The sequence below is a fragment of the Silene latifolia genome, chromosome 9 (assembly GCF_048544455.1).
Source record: "Silene latifolia isolate original U9 population chromosome 9, ASM4854445v1, whole genome shotgun sequence".
Lineage (NCBI taxonomy): Eukaryota > Viridiplantae > Streptophyta > Magnoliopsida > Caryophyllales > Caryophyllaceae > Silene > Silene latifolia.
Window position 1 is genome coordinate 62,052,003 of NC_133534.1, and position 21,783 is coordinate 62,073,785.

At 38.2% G+C, this 21,783-nt stretch overlaps 1 non-coding gene across 1 annotated transcript; it reads left to right on the forward strand.

The window, feature by feature from the left end:
* Positions 1-559: 559 nt before the first annotated feature.
* Positions 560-666, forward strand: LOC141604031 (small nucleolar RNA R71). The gene has a single exon (XR_012525857.1). It is a non-coding gene; the product is annotated as a small nucleolar RNA R71 (small nucleolar RNA).
* The last annotated feature ends 21,117 nt before the right edge of the window (positions 667-21,783 follow it).

The window sequence follows — 21,783 nt, forward strand, 5'->3', positions numbered from 1 at the left end:
CTGCTGAGGTACATAGGGAGGCTTTTGAAACTGTTGTTGCTTATGAGGGGGCACATAACTTTGCTGTTGTTGTTGCTGCTGTGGGAGTAGAGTCACATTTTGGACGTTTTGGCTACTCCACCTCAAGTTTGGATGGACATTCGGCTCAAAATAAGTGTTTGTCTGCCTATAATATTGAAAAGCAGCACAAGACTCATAGGGACTAGGACAAAAATCTGCAACATGTCCTTCTCCTCCACATCTCTTGCAGACAAAAGGACCGTCTGACACAGCATTCACTTGATAGATCCCTCCTTTTGAAGCTCCTCCCAACTCGTACTTATCAAATCTCGCCGTAAGAGCCTCTAATGCAGCTACAGAAGGGGATTCAGCAGCTCTCCTTTGATTTCCTCTAGAATTTCCATGCTCAGCTTTATGGGTGTCCATATCATCAATGATTTTCCACCCCTTAGTTTCTCCAACATTCTCCTGGAATCTGCCATTAGCTGCAGCATCCAGGATAGCCCTCTGATTGTCATAAAGCCCATTATAAAACTGATTGCATAGGCTCCATTGCTCGAACCCATGGTGCGGAATAGTTCGCACCAGCTTCTTGAAACGGACCCATGCGTCATGATAATTCTCATCAGGACCCTGTTTAAAGCTCGTGATCTGAGCTCTAATGGCATTGGTCTTCGGGGCAGAGAAATATTTCTTGTAGAATGCTAAGACCAGCGAATTCCAGTCAGTAATCCCGTTAGCAGCTCGATCCAGATTTCGGTACCATTCCCTTGCAGCATCACGAAGTGAGAATATGAACATCGTCTCCTTCACCTGGTCCTGGGTCACACCTGCTGGTAGGGGTATGGAGCAGCAGTAGTCAATGAATGTCTCCATATGTTTAGCTGCATCTTCATTTGCAGCTCCCCCAAAATTGTTTCTCTCAACCAAATTAATATAAGACGGTTTTGGCTCAATTTTCTGTCCGTCCCTGGTTATGCGAATCCCTTATAGAGATTCTCAGCTATTGGCTCGGAGTGACTGGCTATACTTGCTTCTTCAGCCATGTCTGGAGATCTGACGGTCTCAGCAGAGGAACTAGAAATAGGTGACGAAGGTGGATCCTCCTCAAACAGCTCGTTCTCGTAGTAAGTAGACAGAGTACTCAGCTCTTCCTCTGTTGGCAATACTCTAGATGATCGTCTCAACTCGCGCAAAGTCCTTTCGATCTCAAGATCTAATGGTCTCGGTACACCACCCTGTGACCTGCGCATAAGAGGAAACTACAAGTAGAATATGAGAATAGTTTAAGGAACAGAGGTCCCTTAAACTAAGAGAAAGACTAAAAATAAAACAACTAAAAATTTTAAACAATTGCCTCCCCGGTAACGGCACCAAAATTTGATACCGTCGTAGAGTACCAAAGATAATATTTATAGTCCAAACTACTACTATAGCTAGTGGCAGTCAGGGTCGAACCACAAGGAGGCGATGCAATTAATAGTTGTCTCATTTTTAATCTAAAGTAACAATTTTGAGGGGGATTTGATTTGAGTGAAACTATAACTAAAGGCAAAGAAATTCAAAAGTAAACTAAGCAAATAAATAAGCAATGAATGAAAATGTATGAGATCAAATATAAAAAGGATGCTAAGATGGTCGGTTCACTGTAGTTTCGGCGGCGGTATCCTAAGTAAGTCTGAGTCAATCACGTGAGACGGAAAAATAAGAAGTCCTCTCGGTCCATTCTTAACAGGTAGCATCTTTCGATCTAGCTACGGGTCCCTAATATCACTAATGCTAACTTTCGTCCTGAAAAGTGATTTAAAAGTCTAAACTAACTTATCTCCCGATCTTATTAATTTAGTCGTCTCAATTAGGTAGTCTATTTCCCCCCCCCTATCTTTCGGTCTTATCAGGTCGGTCAATTCCTAAGCATTCAACTAGTCGCGTGCACTCGATTCGTCAAATATAGAAATTAAATTAATTAAAACGAAGCAAATCTCACGAGGCCGGTCGATTGACCAGGTAACCCAGTCGATCGACCATGGCGCGATTTCAGGTATACTATTCTAATGCCGCCTACACTACAGATCCCCTACATCCTAGCACGAGGGGTTTAGCTACTCATGATATTAATAATAACAGCAATGGAATTGATAAATAAAACGATAGAATTCATAATCGAAATGGCTAAATAGATAACTAACATAAATCGATAAATTGGCTTTCGGGAAATTATTCTAGCAATTCTAATCAATGAGTGAATGAAAGCAAAACTGAAATTATGGAACAAAGGAATACCAGTAGAAGGCAGAAAGAAACTTGAAAGCACGAACGAAAATAAGCCAACAAAACCGATTGTATTTAATGATTAAACTTGAATGCAAACCCTAATTATTTCCCTAACTAACTGATAAAGACTTGATGATAAAAGCTTGATTCTTATTCTGAAAACTAAGGTTACGTTATATAGGAATATTATGTAACTCTTATTCCTAAACCTAATTACAATGGGCTTCGGAATTCTCGTTCTATTAACTCACGTCAGAATTAACGGTTTGGTCGATCGATCAAAGCAGCCGGTCGATCGACTGATACGCGCTGAACATTAGCTTCTGTAACTCGTGCTCTGGTCGATCGACCAGAGGCATCAGTCGATCGACCACTGTAGCTGTTAAACGCTTCTAAATTCTTCATAAAGTTGTCTTTCAGGCCTCGAAATGCGCACCAAGTTCGTTTCTCGAGTAAATACTTCACGTTAAATGCAATGCTAGGTACTTAGGGACGGATTCGGCTCGATTTTCGCTGGATTCTTCACATTTCTGCACTATAATACAAAAACACGAAAGTAGACGGAAATAGGGAAAATAGTAGCATAAACTACTTAAATGAGCTATGAAATGCGTGTAAAATGGGGTGTAAAACATCATATAAATGACACGCATCAATCGTGTTAAGCATCATAACCCGAACTTGGTAAATGGATTTTAATTTCCGTTCTCACATGAAAATCAATCTAAATCCAACTTGACATCTTATACTTGATACTTGGATTAAATAAACCGACATAGAAAGCTCTCACATGTTGGGTTAAACTTTTGGATGTGCATTCATGCATTTACACCGTTTTATCAACTTTTGCACTTAAACAACCACGATCGATCAATAGAGGCCGCTAACGCGGGCGGGATTGGGTGTCCGATTAAAGGGCTTCCCAATACGTACCCTCACCCCTTACTCAGAACCTTTGGATAGTGGATGGCCTTATACAGGGCGTACGAGAGTCATTTTAGGCATATAATGCTAAAAGGAGGACGAGTCCTTATCTTTAGTACCTATGTCAAACACCGCTTTTTGCCTTGGTTGACCTAGGTATAAAGCGGATTTGAATGGGTTCCAAGCATCCCACAAATGCTTGGTGACGACTCCGAACATCTCTAATCGTTGCGAGGCCTTTACCGAGACGAAACCGACCGATCTAAAGCGATCCGGTCGAAAGTATTTTTACATCACCGAGCGTGGCTTTCTAGACCGTTACATGTCCACAGATTGGCTTGGCGTGCAGGTGGCCTGTGACCGCAGATCGGTAGGTGGCCCAAATCCGCAGACCGGCCTGTGGCCCACGTCCACAGATTGGCGTCTCCGCTGGGGAGAACTAGGACACTTACGTCTTTGTTATCCTTAGAGGTGAAACTCGAGCGAGGTCGTGGTTAAAGTGCATTAATTGATATTACGGTCATAAGTCGGGTTCCTTGTCCGGGCCCACAACCTAACCCTTTTAGACCAATTGGCTCGTCTCGTCGGCGTGAATTTTCTCATCCCCGCGTTTCGAACCCCGATTGAGTTAAGCATGCCATTGACGTTACACATTTCGGTTTCGTCAAAGAGCTTTCATCACCTTCGAGCACGAGGCTAGGGCACCCTCCTTACACATTTTGTTTGGATTGGTATCCCACTCAAAAATCGGGGTTTGATTTCTTGGTGTGTAACCCACCCTTTTAAGCCAAAACCCGTGTTAGCATAATGCATAATATAATGAACTGTGAGTGCTTATGTGCTACTTGATCACAACTCTTTCCGTGTCATTTCAAACTTTCAAAAGAACATTTTTGCGCCGTTATAATGGCCATTTTAAACCTCGGTCTTTCGCCGACCGTTGCTTTTCAACACGCCTTTCTTGGCCGTCGTAATGACAATTTTTAAACCCGATTTTTATAACCATTTCAACACGCCTTTCTAGGCCGTCGTAATTACGATTTTCTGTGGGATTTATCTGTGTTCATCCCTTTAAATTTAAGGACTATAACGAATATATCATGATGAATGCTAGTCATAAAATTAAATTACAAACAAAAAGCTAAAGAGATGAAGAATCAACCTTCGGTCCTAGCAAATTCGGCCTAAGAACAATATCGCAATGATATTCGCCTATTAGTTGCATCCAAGACGATATGAGAAATGCCCTTAACTTGTTGCTAGAATCGATCCCCCAAATTTTCTGTAAAATTAGGGTTTTGTGTTTTGTTGAGATGAGAGGCAGGAGTAGGTTAGGAAATTAGGTTAAGAAGAATTATCTCCCCTCTCCCTTATAACCGTGTATAAGGAGTAATTAGGGTAGATTTTCTTTCTTCTAATTTTCGGCCGAAATACCGAGACAAGCATATCAATCGATCGACTGACACGCCCGATCGATCGATCATGTAACTGCAACAGGTATATCAGTCGATCGACTGACATACCCGGTCTATCGACCATGTATATAACACATTATTTATAAATTGTCATTTATATTATACCGCATTAATTAATACGGGTCAATAATCATTTATTATGACAATATCGTATAATTTATCATTAGCTGATTAAATATAACCGATTACATTTAATTACGAATTAACATATTAATTCGTCCAAGCTAACATTATATACATTAATTAAATATAACATATTATATTCAATTTACGAATTGACAGTTAATTCGTCTCAGCTAATATTATTTAATCGACATTAAATAATCGTCTAATCAACACATTGACTAACTGTTTAGTCATATAAGGCATCAATGTGATTATATTTTCATACAATCACATTTCTCAAACACATCCTTTAGGTGTGACCTTTAGGGACCAATTGATCATCACCATCTGTATGATAATAACGTCAAACTTTCTAGCAAGCCAACCATTGTTAGGTAATCGTTAATCAACTGATTAAATAAGAAGTATACCCTTGTGAACCTTTAAGAGATTTACAAATGTTATCACACTAATTTGTGGAGGACACAAGCTCCAACAAACTCCCACTTGTCCTCACAAGTGTATGTGCGATAACCGATTCTCATATCCTAAAATTTCTCCCACTCAATGTAAAACAATTTTGAAAATCTGTATTCACAAAGGTCGTATTTTACAAGCGATCTGTATCAAGAGTGGTTTCCCCGACTAGAGAGTAACTTAACTGATAAACGAATCATCATTCGAGCATGGCCATGCATTTCAGTTACAACTCCTCGAGTGGCCCTGAGAAATAACTATACCTGATAAAGGTTGGATATTTTCCTCAACTCGAATCCTGCAGATGTAAGCACAGTATGAAATGACCCAGAAAAAATCTACTTAGCCTCCAGTTACGGCAGACCGTGAGAAAGAAACCAAAGTCACCCAAAAACTGCCTTAATCTCAAGAGACAGTCGATAGTCAAAAGAATCGACTCTAGGAACACAATGGTTGTCCTATCCACGACCTGGCACCGAATATTTTTAAACATTTAGGACTCCATTAGGTTGTCACAAAAATTTGTCCTACGAGGTATCGTTATAATCTCGCATTTGTGATCGATCAGTCAACAGTTTGACTTATGGCTCGTTGAACCCACCATCAATCGACTGCACAATATAATAGCCAGAGTTATCAGCTCTTGTAGGCGATTACGGACCAAAACAAAATATAATGTAATTCAGTTCACTTTGTGGCGTTCAATGTTGTCAGTACAATCCACATGAAAAACAAAATATTATATTAAAACGATGAAGTTATAAATAGTATATGAAAAAGATAATGTATCAAATTCATAATAAACTACTACAACTCAGGAACACATTTAATTCCCATGGAAATAACGTGCCTTTCATGCTTATCAAAATTCAACGGTTTAGTGAGAGGGTCCGCGATGTTATCATCCGTCGCAATCTTGTCATTCACTATCTCTTCTTGCTCCACATAATCACAGATCAGGTGAGCTTTCCGATGTACATGTCTAGATTTGTTGCTAGACTTTGGCTCCTTAGCCTGGAAGATGATACCTCTATTGTCACAATAGATGGTGATCGGGTCATTCGAACTAGGAACTATCGTAAGTCCTTGTAAGAATTGACGCATCCATATCGCTTCCTTTGCTGCTTCCGAAGTGGCATAGTACTCGGATTCAGTGGTAGAATCTGCTACAACACTCTGTTTGGAACTCTTCCAGCTGACCGCAGCACCATTATGAGTGAAGACGAACCCGGACTGAGATTTTGAATCATCTCGATCCGTTTGGAAGCTAGCATCTGCGTAACCGATTGCGCATAGCTTAGTATAGCCTCCATAAGTCAATACCCTATCCTTAGTCCTCCGTAGGTACTTGAGGATATTTTTAACAGCTATCCAGTGTGTTTCACCTGGATTCTTTTGGTACCGACTTGTCATACTCAATGCATATTCCACGTCTGGACGTGTGCATATCATGGTATACATGATTGATCCTATTGCAGATGCATAAGGAACACGACTCATGCGCTCAATCCCTTCAGGCGTCGTGGGTGATTGAGACTTGCTCAACTGCATCCCAGACGTCATTGGAAGGTTCCCCTTCTTGGAGTTGGTCATGCTGAACTTCTCAAGAATCTTATCCAAATAAGACTCCTGACTAAGTGATAACGTCCGTCGTGATCTATCTCGGTAGATACGGATTCCCAAAATGCGCTGTGCCTCGCCCAGATCTTTCATCTGGAAATGGTTCTTCAACCATTATTTAACCGAAGATAGGAGAGGAATGTAATTCCCAATCAGGAGTATGTCATCGACATACAATATCAAGAATACAATCTTGCTCCCACTCGACTTGATATATAAGCATGGTTCTTCTACCAATCGAGTGAAACCATACTCTTTTATCACCTGGTCGAAACGATGATTCCAACTCCGAGAAGTTTGCTTAAGTCCATATATGGAACGCTTAAGCTTGCATACTTTATTAGGATGTTCAGGATCTATGAAACCTTCGGGTTGCACCATGTACAACTCTTCCTCCAAATAACCGTTTAAGAAGGCGGTTTTCACATCCATTTTCCAAATTTCATAATCATGAAAAGCGGCAATCGCTAAGATTATACGAATGGAACGTAGCATGACAACAGGTGCAAAAATCTCATCAAAATGCAATCCGTGCACTTGAGTGAAACCTTTTGCCACTAGTCATGCCTTATAGGTATCTGGTTGCGCGTCTACAGAACGCTTTATCTTGTAAAGCCATTTGCACTGTAGAGGTTTTACCTTATTAGGTAAATCAACTAGATCTCATACGTCATTCTTATACATGGAGTCCATCTCGGATTGCATGGCTTCGAGCCATAACTTTGAGTCGGAACAGGCCATAACACCTTTATAGGTAGCGGGTTTATACTCTCTAGGAGTAAAATGTCATTCTCCTCGCCCATATCAATGTATCTGTCCGGAGGATGAGAGACTCTACCCGACCTCCTAGGTTCCTTAGGAATACTAACCGTATCATTAGTTGGAGGAACAACTTCCTCCATCCGTTCCTCGGTTGTTGGTTCTTGAATCTCCGACAGCTCGAAGGTTCTATTACTTGTCTTGTTCTCGAGAAATTCTTTCTCTAAGAACGTTGCACTAGCCGCAACAAAAACTCGTTGTTCGGTAGGCGAATAGAAGTAATGACCAAATGTTCCTTTTGGGTAACCTATAAAGTATGTCTTGACCGATCGCGGGCCAAGCTTGTCCTCGTGTCTCCACTTGACATAAGCCTCGCAGCCCCAAACCCGAATAAAGGACAAGTTAGGGACCGTTCCCTTCCACATTTCATATGGAGTCTTGTCGACAGCTTTAGTCGGACTTCGGTTAAGTATAAGAGGAGCTGACAAAAGAGCAAAACCCCATAATGAATCAGGCACTACCGTGTGACTCATCATGGATCAAACCATATCAAGTAAGGTTCGATTTCTCCGTTCGGACACACCATTTAATTAAGGTGTTCCAGTTGGAGTTAACTGTAGAACGATTCCACAATCTTTAAGGTGTTGATCAAATTCATTTGAAAGATATTCGTCACCCCGATCTGAACGGAGTGCTTTAACCATTCTACCCAGTTGGTTCTCAACCCTATTCTGGTATTCCTTGAATTTCTCAAAGGACTCACTTTTATGCTTCATTAAGTAGACATATCCGTATCTACTCAAATCGTCCGTGAAAGTGATAAAATATCTATAGCCATATCTAGCGGTAATTGACATAGGTCCACAAACATCAGTATGTATGAGTCCTAATATGTCACTAGCGCGCATTCCAACAACTTTGAAGGAAATTCTAGTCATTTTGCCAATGAGACATAATTCACACGTGCCATATGTAGAAAAATCGAATGCGGGAATAGTCCCATTATCGACGAGTTTCTTCACGCGTTTTTCATTTATGTGTCCCATTCGACAATGCCATAGATAGGTTTGATCTTTGTCACCAACCTTTAATTTCTTATTATTCATGTGTAATACTTCCGTGGTTTGATCTAAGATGTAAATTCCATTCATGGAAACTGCTTTGCCATAAATCATTTCATTGAAAGAGAAAATACAGCTATTATCCTTTATTGAAAATGCAAAACCGTCTTTAGCAAATACGGAAACAGAAATAATCTTCTTAGACAAACTGAGTACATAGTAACAGTTATTTAAAAATAACTCAAAACCACTAGGGAGTTGGATTACATATGTTCCCTTCGAGACAGCAACAACTCGTGCTCCATTCCCGACTCGCAGGTCCACATCACCTTTTTCGAGAGGTATGATGTTCTTTAGGCCCTGCAAATGATTACACAGATGAGAACCACAACCAGTATCAAGTACCCAAGTTCCGAAACTTGCATGGTTAATCTCAATCATATGAATATAAGATGACATACCAACAGGAACGACGCGGCCTGCTTTGATGTCCTCACGGTAGACGGGACAGTTCCTCCTCCAATGTCCAGTCTTGTGACAATGGTGGCACTCAATGTCACCGCCCTTACTCTTTGCCTTGCCCTGTGAGCCACTAGTCTCACCGGGCCCACTCTTACCGTTTCCTGGCTTTTTAAACTTTGGCTTACCTACAGCTAGGTCGCCATGAGCCTTGCCCTTACCTTTACCCTTGTTGGAAATCGTGAGAACATCCTGCTTCATGCTCCCACTCAATTTCATATCCTTCTCGGTTTGTACAAGAAGGGAGTGTAGCTCATGAGGACTCTTTTTCAAGTCATTCATGTAGTAGTTCGCCCTGAAAAGGGCAAAACCATCGTGAAGATAATGAAGCATTCGGTCTATGACAATGCTCTCACTGATTTTACAATCAAGTGCCTCCAGCTTCTCGACATTCTCAATCATGTGAAGAATGTGTGGGCTAACCGGTTGGCTCTTCTTGAGTTTCGCATCAAAGAAGCGACAGGTATGCTCATAAGTAACGATTCTCGGTGCCTTTGAGAACACGTTAGTGAGCGTGGTGAAAATCTTGTTTGCACCCTGAGCAATGAAGCGTCTCTGCAAATTGGTTTCCATTGCAAAGATGAGTATGTTTTTTATCGCACCCGCTTCCATAACGAAGTCACTATAAGCGAGTGACTCGTTGACTCCTGCATTGGGGCCTGGGTTTACCGGTATTGGCTCAGTTAAGTACTTGAGCTTACCGTCGGCAATGGCAGCATTCCGTAGTGCCGCCTCCCAGTCCGCAAAGTTGGACCCGTCGTTTTTCAGACAGGTGAACTGATTCATCTGGTCGATGAATATTTTCAGCCTGGACTCGCGTCCAAGTGTGGCACTAGGCATTTGGATTGCGTTATTTCCAGACATTTTTGTTGTAACAGTAAAATAAACGTGTTCTACACTGCGAAAATAAGAATAAATAATAAGCATGTGCATCGATTTTAATTTAAGTCTAATGAACTAGTGTCATAACGCGAAGACTCAAAACATTTATACAATTGACCTTCCTCAAGAATTATATAAATAATCCCAAGACTCAATTATCTGTAAATTGATAAGGTAACCTTTTAGCTAATTCTACCGTTAGAATTCTTGGTCGATAAATTTCTGTAAATTCTATCTTTAGTCCATCATAATCACGAGAAACTCTTCGGACTATAATGTTGAGATAAACTAAGTCAACACAAACTACTTACCCAACGTAGAATGGGTCATATTATGCCTACCGACGAAGAAGGGATTCATAGTTGTTTGCCCTTATAAAGACTAATCTCAATTTCCGTTTTAGAGGAAGATCCCATCAACTTTATTTTAATTCATTTTAAGTGAACTAATATCTAGCATGCGTGAATGATTAAACTAAGATGATGGCTTAAAAAAACATGTGACATCTGTATGTCTATGAAAACTAACATACAACCTATATGTGTCAATTTTCATGCATTTTAGTAGTAGGTGGTTTGGTTTTAGGCGGAATATGATGCATAAACTATCATGTGAATGAAAAGCAATAGGAATGAAAAACGTAAAAGCAATAATAAAGTCCTAGTGTGGCCTATCCTATCAAAATGAACATTAAATACAAGTTTGGAATCCATCCTTGGACCCGAGAAGCTTGTCTCGATGTTCCATCTTGATCCATGTAGCGGGAGTGAGCTCCAATCTCCATCTTTAGTCTTCTTCGAAAATTACAATAAATAAATTTACATAATAAACCTATTTATTACATTCTAATTTCAAAACCCAAAACTAAAGGAAAAATAAAGGAGATTCGAGATCTCATAATTACAAAAAAAATTATGTTTCCTTCATTACGAAAACATAATTTGATTAAGGCCACACTAAGTATTACAAATTACAACCGATTGCAAAAAAAAAAAAATACGTAAATAAATTCATTCATCGATTCATTCAACAAAAATAAAATGCATCAACTAAAATAAATTAAACATACATGACACAATTCCTTAATTATGTTGATTAATTTATCCAAACCACCTATTTAAATTAAATTAAGTGACAATTCCTTAATTAATCACATTAATTTCAATCTTAATTCATATTAAACTTGTAATATGAATTTAATAAATCAATATTTTAAACTGCTTTAAAATAATTAGGTATCTATTAATTATGAACCGCTTCACAATAATCAATTGGCCAAAATCAAAACAAAAAAAAAAACAAAATCCTTTTTTTTTCTTTTGGTCTCGGCTGAACAAAAATAACAGATTTTTTTTTATTATTATTTTTTATAATTTCAGCACGGCTAGGCTAAAAAAAAAATGAAAACAGCTTTCCTTATTTTTCTTGTTGCTCACGGCAAAAAAAAAATAGCAAAAACCCCTCTTCTTTTTTTTATTTTTCGGCTGGAACAAAAAAAATTAACAGCAGCAGCCACATTTTTTTTTTTAAACGGCATTCATGAACAAAAGCATTCGGCCGAAAAAAAAATAAAAAAACAGCCCTATAATTTTATCTTTTGCGGCAAATATGCCCTAAAACAAAAATTGTAGATGAACTAATTCGTTTATAGTAGCTATTAGCACAAGATTAGCATACAAATTAATGAAACATGATTAACTTATATGCCAAAAACTATATAGCAAAACAAATTATCATCATCAATCAAAACTATTCCATTTACATTTTAATTTAATCCTAATTAAATCAAAACATCTACAAATTTATCATATTATCATCTTAACCGATTAAAACAATCAATATGAAAAATCAAAATGGAATTCAAAGTGACAAAAACCGAAAACAACTCGGTTGAAAAAAAAAAAATTCTCGGCATAAAAAAAAACAACAGCCGATTAATTTTTTTTTTCGAAACCCTAATAATTGTTTACATACAATTTTATGAAAATCATCAAATTAAAATTCGTGGCCTTGGCTCTGATACCACTTGTGGGATTTATCTGTATGCATCCCTTTAATTTTAAGGACTATAACGAATTATAATGATGATGAAACTAGTCATAAAATAAATTGCATAAACAAGATCGTAAAGGATTAAGAATAACCTTCGGTCCTAGCAAATTCGGCCTAAGAACAATATCAAAGTTGATATTCGCCTATCAGTTGAACCCAAGACGATATGAGAAATATCCTTTGATTTTGCTAGAATCGATCCCCAAATCAACAGATTAATTTTAAGTTTTTTTTGTGTTTTTCGGATGAGAGGAGGCAAGGTTGAGTTAGGGCAAAAATTAGATTAGAATGAATTCACCCATCTCACCCTCTTAAACCGTGTATGAGGGTGGATTAGGGTGGATTTTTCATCCTCTAATTTCCGGCCCAATTACCGAAACAATAAGGAGTTTTTAATTCCTTATTTTCGGTTTCCAAAAATGTAAAAATGTGTTAAATATAAATTGTCATCTAGTGAGGATTGAACCCATGACCTCTTGGTTTGAGTACCCTCACTATTACCACTATGACACATTCATCTTGTTGATATTAAATATAACCGATTACATTTAATTACGAATTAACATATTAATTCGTCAAAGCTAACATTACATACATTTAATTAAATATAACTTATTATATTCAATTTACGAATTGACAGTTAATTCGTCTCAACTAATATTATTTAATCTTCATTAAATAATTGTTTCATCAACACATTGACTAACTGTTTAGTCATATAAGGCATCAATGTGATTATATTTCTATAACCACATCTCTCAAACACATCCTATAGGTGTGACCTTTAGGGACTAGTTGATCACCACCATCTGTATGATAATAACTTCAAACTTTCTAGCAAGCCAACCGTTATTAGGTAATCGTTAATCAACTGATTAATATACGAAGTATACCCTTGTGAACCTGTAAGAGATTTACAAATGTTATCACACTAATTTGTGGAGGACACAAGCTCCAACAAAAAATTGGCAAGTTCTTCATCCCGGTGGACTTTGTTATTGTTGACATGGAGGAAGATTCCAACATTCCTATCATCTTAGAAAGACCATTCTTGCACATCGCGGGAGCGGTAATTGATGTGAAACATGGAGAGCTCACACTTGAAGTGGGGGATGAGACAATCACTTTTAATCTTGACAAGACAATGAGAGCTCCCCGACTACATGAGCCATGTTTCAAGATTGATCATTATAACCGAGAAAGTGATAGGAAGAGGTTGGCATCTCAAAGCAAAGATCAAGCTATGGGTAAAGAATCACCACCCATATGGAAGAAGAAAGTGGATAATCCTCAAGATGCTCTATCCGGAGAGCAAGAAAATTCTAACAAGAATGAGAGCTTGAATAGCTCACCACCAATCATGACAAGTAATGAAGAAGGCCTCATCGGCCATGACAACAAGAAAGAGGAGTTGCTCTTATTAACTCATGACATCATTGGGGAGCAAGCTAGTGAAGTATGTGGTCTATGGGATGATGAATTTAAAGGATTAGTCAATCCTTATATTGGTAATGCTATGACTTTAGACCAAGGCTTTGGTGACCATCTTGACTCAAGTCACCACCATGAAGACCACAATGTGAAAAGCTCTATTGACGATCTTTATAATGAAAATGAACAAGCCTTCGACTACTTCTACAAGGTGTTGATCAACATCAACAACACATTGGCTATGCCCCCTTGACATCTCATATAAGAACGAGAGTTTGGTGGAGTCCTCCCTAAACCACCATTTGTAAATATTCTAACCCCTTAACTCGCATTTTACTTCTTGTATTGCATTTTTGTCAATTTTGGATTTACATTTTTATGTTTTGATCAAGATTATCATTATGAGAGAAAGTGAGGGAGGTATTTTGATGTTTCTTGATATGTAGTGTTTGGACTAGTGTGGGGATAGCAATTGCCTAGGCTATCCGAGCCTTCGTAGTGAACCCGCAATGAAGACCAAAGGAATGAAGAAGAAATGACATGGGAAATAAAGAATCTCCGCGGGTGGAACTGAACCCGTGGGTACAGGAGAAGATCCGAGCGTCTCCAGGTAAAGACGCTCGTTTCAGTCTGAAGACGCTCGTCTCAGTGAAAATATGCGCGTCTTGACTGTTTCAAAAATTGAAGTTTCACACTATCTTACAATCCGAGCGTCCCTAGGAGAAGACGCTCGTCTCCTGTTGAAAGACGCTCGTCTCTTGAACAAACCGCGCGTCTCAGCACGGGTTAGAAACTTTAAAGCTGGCTGACTTACAAACCGAGCGTCTTTAAAGGAATCCGCTCGTCTCCTGCTGCTGAAGCCATAACACGGGATTTAAAACCCTTCTACCCCAATTCATTTCATTCTTTCAAAACACAAACACACATTAAAAACCCTCAATCCCCTCATCCATAAAACATAATTTCCTCAACCAAATTCACTCAAATCAAATCCAAACTTCCTCAAAACACAACCAAATTACTCTTTTATCAACAAAAAGCCATTCAAACATCAAAATTCTCAAAAATTGAATCGATTTTCTAGGGTTTTAAGGCAAAATTCGAAAAACCCAAATCGATTAGGGATTCATTGAAGCTTGAGGATACTGGAAGCATTCAAGCAAAACTTTGGTTGTTGATACATTCTTAACAAGGAGAAGAACAATGGCAAGGACTAAAGGTGGAAACAAGGCACTCACAAAATCAAATCTTTCAAAGAGGCAACAAGCTCTTCAAGCCTCAAAGGCTATGGTGGTACAACAAGCAAGAGTGGAAATTCAAGAGGTTCCTACTCCTATGGTGGAAGCTACTACTCTTATTCCGATTATTGAGCAATTACAAGAATATCCGGAGGTAACTTTCACAACCGATTCTCATAGGAAAGCTTTTATATCTCTTGTTAAGAAAATAATTTTGCCCACCAAGTTTATATGTCAAGATGCTTTAGCCAAATTGAGTGTTCTTGGGAGGACCAATAACTTCTTCGTGTCTATGGGGTTGATTACACTATTTGACATGCAAGAATCGACTTACCGCTCCCTTACCATGGAATTTATAAGCTCATTGAAAATCACTAAGGTAGAGGCTCGAAAGAATGTTAAATTCCGCCTAGAAAACAAGGATAGAAATATGTCTTTGGATGAGTTTGGCAAGGTGTTTGGTCTTAACGACCATTCTCCTTATGTGAAGAAGCCCTCAAAATATGACCCCGCCCCTCTATGGAAAGCAATCACCGGAAGAAAATTTGAATCCTTCCATGAGTGTCGTGCCCTTTATGTCCACCATCCGGGTATAAGGGTATGGCATAAGGTTGTAGGAAATACTCTAATTTCAAGGAAGGGCACTAATCATTTCACCAAACTCGACTTCATCTACCTTAAATCAACCATGAATGTCGACAAGAAGTTCACCAATAAATACAATGTACTTCAACTCTTACTTGAAGGTGGCTTACAATTGACCATGGGAAAGAAGGGGCGGCCTTTATAGTGAATGGAGGCTTAGTAACATGTCTATCAAAACACTTCAACCCGGATTTTAACAAAGACAAGACTTACAAGCCGATTAGAGGTGGAAACCTTATTGATTTAGCCACTATGATCAACAAATTGCATTGGGTCAAGAATGATAATCTTGACAATAAATTTGATTGTCTCACCAAAGATGCTAAGTCCTTCATTCTACCGAATAAGATTTGCCGACTCAATGTCCGAAGCCCAAATTATCTTCTCCCACTCTCCGATGAAGCCGAGTTGATTATGCAACAACATAGGGAAACTATTGCCGAGACCTCCTCCTCCTCCATTTTGACTCCACCCTATCCGTTTACCTACAAAGAACTCCGACCCAAAGATGCTGAGGTTCATAACGATTACTTGACCCAATTGATGCAACATATGCATATGGAAGTTTATGAGGACCGGATCAATGCTTACCGGGCCCAATATCCGCCCCTTCTACACTTAGCTAGGCAAGGACTCATTGATCCATCATGTCCTTTGCCTAGTTGGGGGGATAGGGAAGTGTTCTTTCTTAATGCTCCTAGAGATGCTAGCATGGGTGGTGAGGTTACCAAAGAGAAGGAGATTGTTGTTGAGAGTGGGGAAGAAGAAGAAGAGGAAGATGAGGAAGAAGAAATGGAAAGTTCAAGTGATGAAGATGATGGTGAAACCTCCGGGTCCATGGAGGTAGATGACGATAATGATAGTGATGATGTTGATGATGACGATGGAAGTGATGAGATGTCGCCATGAGCGAAAATTGAGGATTAGCAAGCTTTTTGGAGGATGCCACATATCCATTGTGAGTCTCCTACACCTCCTTCAGCTTTTTTCATTTCTCTTGTTTGCAAATATTTTTTATCTTGATCAAGTGTTTGAGTCCTAGAAACACCTAGAGGACTCCAACCTTGGTCTCATTGAGGTGACTTATATTATTCCCACCTTGTACAATCCAAAATGACAATTTAGTTTCATGCATAGCATACTTGTGCATGAACTCCCCCAATTTCTACACTAACATTAGTGTCATATTTGGTTTTGGGAAGTTCAAGCATAATAAATGGGAGTTAATTCAAATTATGCACTGCAACCAAAAAAAAAATCATGTATCATATAGTATAGTCTAGAATGCATTCACTTGTTTATATATGTCATGTAGTTTGCATTTAATGTAGAATTCATGCATTCTCATATAGCTTGCATAATTTCCTATCGTTTTGGCCATTGAAGACAATGTCCATACTAGTGTGGGGATGGGGAATTCTAACTTGACCTTTAAATCAAAAAATGATAAAAATTGAAAAATTTTGAAAAATACAAAAGTATGTTCTTTTGTTCCATAAAATCAAAAACCCTAAGAAATTGAAAAAATCAAAAACATGTTCCTTCCTTTATAGTGTAGTTTTGTATATATTGTATATATATATTTGTTGTTTGTTTGTTTGTCTATCCTTTTTCACATTGATCGACTACGCCACATCCGAGACATGAGGATCATGAAGACCGCATGGTATGATCTTTCCAATCTCCTTTTTCCTCTTTATGTTAATGACTATGTGGCCTTATTTTGATTGATGCGGTATGAAACAATGTGATTATAGGAGTTGCATTTAGATTATTTTGCATACTAGTTAGTAGAAGCATTTGCATTAGGTTGTATATATGATAGTTGCATCATGGCATGTAGTTTCATTTAGGAAAATTTTGTGAAAGCATCTATTTGGGAAGTTTGACAAGTGTATATAAGGCCCTTGTAGATACTTTTTCTTCTTGAGACTTTGCTCATTAGAATATTTGTAAAACACCCTAGGATGTGTCATGCTAGTATCCTTTGACCCATGGATTAAGATCTAGTCAAGAGTACCTTATGGTGTGATAACTCCTTGGCTACCGTTTATTCCAAGGTGACTCTGGAAACCATGCAACCATCTTCCACATTCTACCACATTTTGTCAACAAAAGGGAATGGGCACAGAAATTGTTCAAAATTTGAGTTCAAGCAATGAAAAGAAATGAAAAAGTTTGCAATTTGCATCAAAAGAAAAGAGAAGTACAAAAATAAGAACTCCTAAGCTTCAAATATAAGGCACCCTCGTTACTAATTGGGGTGACTTTGAAAATGCTAAAAAGAAAATGCAAAAAACTAAAAGTTGTCAAATATTGAAATGCCAAACATCAAAAGAAATGGCAAAAAGAAATTGTTCTCAAAAATCTCAAATGGCACAAGAAATTGGGGGAAAAAACAACAACAAAAGCAAACTCCCCCATGAAACTCAAAGTACAAATGATCCCTTTTATCCATCAAATCCATTTTTGTGCATGGTAGAGAGGGGACGACCCTTCTTCTTGTCTAGGCAAGAAGGGGAATTCTGCAATCCTCCAGTGTTTCTAACACCATAGGAAGTATACTCTTGACGAAAGCATTTAACAATTGAGGACAAAGGTAACCTAGCTTGACACAACTTGGAGGTGATTTATTGGTATCCTTATAGGCTTAGTATTTTGAAAAAACCATATCTCTGATGATGGAGTGTGTACCCTTAGATTGCTTCCTTTGTAGATAATTTCCGCCACTTAGATGAGGAAAGTGGCTATTCATTTGTAGATGCATCCATTACTTGTTTTGTGTGCTTAATGATTGGATGTATCGCCATTTTGGCAAGCTCCACCTTGCCTTGCAAGAAGACATCCTACCTCATGATTGTCTTATTGTGAGTTAAAGGGGCGGAGTGAGACCCGCTAATTGTCTCACATCAGCTATATTAGTAGGTTAGTTTAAATAAAGGTCCTAGTTTTAGTCACCTCTTTACTCGGGACGAGCAAAGGTTCGGTTTGGTGATGTTTGATGTGACTCATATTTGAGCACATTTAGTCCCCGAATTAACCTCGTTCCCATGCTTTATAGTGCATAATTGGGTCATTTACTATCTTTAGTTTCCCGTTTTGCATATTCTTTGAGGTTTTATCTCCTTGGTCGGAGAGGATTGCTAACCTCGCATTTACATGGAAAAATAGAGCTAAATTGATCGCATCTAATGACCAAGCATCAAAGAGAAGACCAATAGTAGAGGCCTAAGTAGATAATAAAGTGAATTGGGCAATGATGATCCTTGCATCCCCGAAATGATCCTTGCGGATTGTGGAGGAAGAAAAGAAAAGTAGCTGACTGCCCAGGGATCCGAGCGGATCATACACGATCCGGGCGTCTCCTTTCAACACCATCCGGGCGTCTTTAGGCCAAGACGTGCGGATCTCAGGACAGGGAGCCGAGCGTCTCCCAACCAATCCGCACGGATCGAAGGTCAGGGAGCCCGTGCCACAGCTCAAGACGCACGGATTGTGGCAGGACTAGCAACATGGATATGCTCATTTCCTTCGAGAGGATCATTTGCTCAACTTTTCTTAAGGGTCTTAATAGTCATTTAAGCCTTAGTAACCCTAATCTTTGTACCTAATCTTTAGGATAAATACCCCTTTGTCCTACCTAGATTAGCATGACCTCTTTATGCTCTCTTAATCCAGTTATAATCATCCTTTAATCTAGTAGTAATCTTGTAATCAACTCTTAATCAAGTTTTAATACAATTCTCAATATTAATCTTTCCTTAATTTCTCTATTTGTCTTCATTTATTTTGGGTAATTAGAAGATTATTTGGGTTTATTTGGGAGATTGACAACCTTCCATCAATCGTCAAGTACTTCTATTATTCTTTGCATTATTATTTTGGAATCATCTTCATAGGTATAATCCATTTTGCCCTTGTTTTAATTATTGTTAATTACTTTCATTTATTCATAATGTTTAACCTTGTTAGCTGGATTGACAATCTTGTTAGCATATTGAACTTGACAATGAGTGAGTAGTCTCCTAGCTAGGATTAATGGGGAATTAGGGGAAAGAAACATGGGGAATGATTCATGCTTAATCTAATATGTTTTCATAATTAAATTGCATGCTTGTTGTGATTTCAACTTATGCACATGTTATGTTTGATGAAATACGAGCCTATGAATCCTTGCATTTTTTACCCATCACCTATCTCTTCAATGAGACTTGTAAGCTTATACACCAACTCGAGCCTTATTAGACCACGCATATAGTTGAATAGGAAGGATTAAGTCGACTTGTAGGTGTTGTACAATCTAATCGATTCGGCTCCGGGACCCAAACCTTCTTAGGGATTGCAAGTTTATACACCAACTCGATCCCATCACAACAATAATTGCTTGCTATATAATTGAGAACATGTATGTATGATCAACTCCAATGAAACTCCTATGCACCCATAACACCCTAGTGCTTTTAATCAATTGTTTACATCTCCATTCTATTTACCTTGCTTTGTTTTTATTTTTGATTAGTTTTAGTTGATCTCCTACGTACCTCAACCCCAAATTTGACACCCTAAGACACGACCATTTACAATTGAAAATCCTACATCAATACCCGTCCCTTGGAATCCGACCTTTACTTACCTCTTTGCTAAGAGTAGTTTATGAAGTTATAAATGTTGTTTTGGTTGGTAGCTTTTGACGACGATTTCTCTACCGAACCAGGATTCTATCAAAATATTCAGGATTCCAATGACCATTTATGGCAAACATGGTACACTTTAACCAAACATCCAAAATCCGCCAATTATCTTGTGAATGAGACATAAGAAGGTTATTCCAATGACAAACAAATGTTTAATACATCAAACACAAGTATTAAAAAAAAGGTTTAAAGGCATATCAACAAGGCAAAACAAGAAAGAAGTAACAGACTACCAAACATGAATCCAATGACCATTCAAGGTAAACATGACATATATGGACGAAACTTCTAAAAACGGTCATTAAACATGTAAACGAGACTTAGTCAAAGTGTTCTAATGTTAAACAAGTGTCAACATATCACCCCATATACCTTAGAACAAAGGTCTAGAATATAATCAACAAGATAAAGCGTGAAAAAAGGGTTTATAGATCAACAATGTCAACTTGATGAAGCTGCACGACCAAATTCAACTCGCACGGTCAAGTTTGCACGATCCCTTCATCTCTGAAACAACTTGCATGGTCAACGGTAATGTGCGACTACTTTTCATAAAATGGTCATCATTTATTGGTCGTTTTGAAGGTGACCTATCGTTAGAACCGTAAGAGGATAAGATAACCCCTGGAATTGGAATTACATTAATATCATGTCTATAACTTGAGATATGAGCACTGAAATTTGACCCTTCCCAATCTTGTTATTCCTTTACCAATTTTCATTTTAACTTTAGTATGACTTGTTTAAACATGTGAATGCTTATTCTATTTCCTCAAATGTAACATGTACATATACAATAATGATTCCTATGTCTCCCCAATGCATTAGACAATACCAAACCTCGGTCGATTACAAGATCAGTCCCAACAAACGCAACTTTACTTAAAATCTCACCTACTTCAAAGTGGAGTAAATATCATTAATCTAACATTAAACCTCATGAAGGCATATCCAACTTTTCTGTGTAAGGGTTAACTTCATTCTTCTCGAACTTCCCGGATTCCCTAAACAAAGTTATAACATATTAGAGACATGTTGCACATGAAATGAGCATGCACATGGTTAATTTACATTATTTACATGCCCTATCCATATTTTCCACCGAATAACACTTACAACAAGATAGTTGTAAAAAGCATCCAAACCAACATGAACATGTTGGATATTATCACATGGAACAAGAAGATTATAAGTTAACATGTAAAAGTGGAATCTCAACACAAAATAGTATTAAAGTCTACAACTCTACCCAATTTAATCATTAACATGTAAAGGTTGTATCTTTTAATCAATAATCACTGTTTTAGCAAGATTTTACACAGATGTATTATCTTGCCAGGGAAGTGTTGTGCAGGGTAATCTAACTCAATGAATAATGCCTGACTAGTATATTCAATAAGTAAAGAGTAAATGACTGAAAATAACACAAGGATTTATACGTGAAATACCGTGGGAATAAGGGAAAAAACCACGGGCACCAAGCCAGGAGTGATTTTACTATGGTTGATGTCGGCTGGCTAGATACAAATTTGCCAAGCTAATTATAGTATAAGCGTTTATATGATTAATTGAGTATAAATGTATACAATAGAGTGAGAGTGAGTAAGTAAATGATAATGTCCCTTGT